Here is a 3,237-nt window from a genome sequence, read left to right as displayed (position 1 = left end):
CAAAAGGAAGAAATGGTCTCTTTTATCATTGAAAAAGGGGAAGAGATTAATACCTCCTTAAAATATTATAAAAAAAAAGGGGGAACAAATTTTTTAGAAGAGAAAAATATCTCCCTAAAAATTATATCTCTCAATCATGTCTCTCTATTTCAAGAAAATGGAAAGAGATTGTATTATACCCCTCTACAATTAAGGGGAAGCAATTATTTTTAAGGAAAGAAAAATTATTTTTCCTCCCAACAATTAAAAACGGGGAAGTAAAGTTTTTTTTCGAAAAGAGTATAACAATTCTTTTTGGTCTTTTGTCAAACAAAAGGGGAAGAGAAGCTATATAACTTATTCATAACATTTGGTATCATAACATGTGGTATCTAAATTTAAGTTATATAGCTATCAAAATTTAAAATTTTTCCAAGGCCAAAAATAGACAAAATATATTTTATTCTAACAAATGTTTATTTTTGCAGGGACTATCAAGGATTACTAGTGCTTCTAGGATTTTCGTGTGTGAAAAATTTATTTTTCAAAACTCATGCATACACTAAGGGGAAGCACACACTTTTAAAATTTAAATTTTGTGTTTGTTCGACAAATACCAAAAAGGGGAAGATTGAAAGGATATCTTCGATAAACAATTATTTATATATTTGTTTTGGTATTTGTGACAAACATTAAATTTAAATTCATTTAGTAATCCTCCCAATAGGTCATTAATATAATTGATTAATCAAAGGTGGATAGTCATTTTTGGCAAGTATCTCTAAAATACCTTTTTACCAAAATACATTTGTTTTTCAAAAAGAATTTTCATTACGCAATAGTCATGCTGAGGAATTTCGGTATTTATCAATTGCCTCTCTCTTACTATTGTAACATCAAAAATACATGAGCAAGGATGAAATATCATCTACATATGATATTCTTTAAATATCTCATGTAACATTATTTTCAAAATATATTTAAGGTAATTTATTCCATATTCAAACAATTTTTTATCTTTCGGAATAAATTATTTTAAATATTTCAAAAATTATAGATCCTTCATTTTTCAAAGGTTTTATTTTTCTCTAGAAGGATTTATATTCCCCATATTAATATTTATCTCAAAAATATTAATATCAAATTTTATCTCATTTTTGGGAAATTTCTTCTCGGTCTCTCAAATTCATTATTTTTCAAAGAAAAATATTTCCGATACTTAGAAAGCTCCTTCAACTTATCAAAATCATGATTTATCATGAACAATATTTTTCTAAGTATTTTGGGATAAAAACTTTCGTCAAAGAGTCTACGCGATTTGACTAAAAGACGAACTGTATCGGTTTTTCAAATATCGGTATTCGTTAAGAAAATTGATTTAAATACTCTAAAATATTTCCCCATCCTCAAAAGTATTTTATATTTAAGGGAATGTATTTTAAGTATTTAATCAAATCTTAACTTTGGTCAAAAACTCTATTCTAAATCTCAAAAGAATTTTCGCTCGTTATTTGGACCCGAAAAACGTTTTAATCGTTTTAATTCCAAATAAAATACTTCCACTTGTCCAAATGACTTGAAACTTGAGATTAGCCAGTTATATATTTTTCTTAGTGCATGGTTAAAGTTTCGTAATTTTTCGAGGACTTTCGTTCGGGAGCGTTTTTCTGTCTGTCGTCCCGATCTTCCACCGAACGTTTGACCAAGTTAGAGTTGACCAAAAATTACCAAACTTGGCAGAATACCATTTTCCAATATTCTAAGAATTATCATATTTTTTCCGGAATTTATTGAGCACGTTCGAAATCTCGTAATATTTAGTGTAACGGAATTTAATCGGTTTCTCGAAATGCGTGCCACCTTATCCACAAGCATGGAGCATTGAGATGTGTGCCAATAAATGCAGGTCAACTAGTGTACTTAATGCATTGGCAAGCATGGGGGACAAGAATGACAAGCATGGGCAAGTGGGGCCAATGTGTTTTTAATTTGAATTTAATCATTTTAAATTCAAATGGTTCCACCAATTTTGCCTATAAATACAAGGCTTCCCCCATTCATTTCTCACAAGCTAGAAAGCAACAAAGTGCTGAGATTTTGCAAGTAGAAGCTCTCTCCAAATTCACACAAACACATTTTTCATCTACTTCATCTTTAAAACCTCCGTCTCGCTCGGTATATTCGTATATTCTCGAGGTTTTAAACACCGAGGCTTTGCTTCACCCAACCAAGCCCCGTACCACTTTGCTTGCACCCAAACCACTCTTTCCGACCTCCCGAAGGGCTGTCCGAAGTTCGTCCATAAGCCAAATTCCTACCGAACCTCCGGCGAATTTTTCCGGCGAACTTTTTACGAAAATCGTGTAAGTGGTTTCTTTAGCTTCGTCTTATCCGAGTCTTAACCGACCGAATTTAAAAGAGCTATCAAGTCAAATTTCTCTTCATCTCAAAGCTCTCTTTTTCTTTAACAATACAAAGCACAAGAGTTGGCCGCTCGTATTATCTATAATATACCTACGTGTGCGTGTGTGTGTTATACCCTATCTTGTTGACGTGAAGATTCTCATACGTGCTGAGCTTTCGTGAGAATATTTGCTTAAACGAGTTTGGTGGTGGTCCTCACCTTAGTGAGTTGATTTATACGTATATTTATATATATCACCAACACTTTGTTCACACACCACAAAATACCCGTAGCTTGTCCCACGCGAGATTCGCTCGGTATTTCTAAAATCAACTATATACACATATTATAGCGCGGATATTATCGCGGATTATTGTGGCCCAAAACTCTATATCATAGTGCAATTGTTAAAGATAGTCAAGAACTCACTCTCTCGTGCAAAACGATATTTATATTTAAAGAGGGGTTATCTTGAAACGAAGTTGTAAAATAAAACACTTCGTAATATTCACTTCGAAGGTTATCATACCCGAAGTATTTCATATACTTAGTCAAAGACAAGTATATTCGTCCATATAGCCAAAAGAGCTTAAAAGGACTTATTTTATCTACAAACTCCAAGACACTCAAATATCATTTATTTGGAGGATTTTGTACGATAAACGTATTCTTCGATTATAAATACAAATCTATCGAAAAAGAATACTTGCAAGGTCTTAAGCTTTATAAAAGCTTAAAAACACTTGATCTTTAATATTCTAAGACCAAGAATATTATTGAAACACTCGGACTAGTGAATCTTGTCCAAAACCCTTTTTATAACCAAGGTTGTCTTTCGTAGATATTGTTTTCTA

This window comes from Daucus carota, chromosome 6 (assembly GCF_001625215.2).
Source record: "Daucus carota subsp. sativus chromosome 6, DH1 v3.0, whole genome shotgun sequence".
Classification (NCBI taxonomy): Eukaryota; Viridiplantae; Streptophyta; class Magnoliopsida; order Apiales; family Apiaceae; genus Daucus; species Daucus carota.
The sequence above is the reverse complement of the archived record's forward strand: the minus strand, read 5'-3'. Positions refer to the sequence as shown.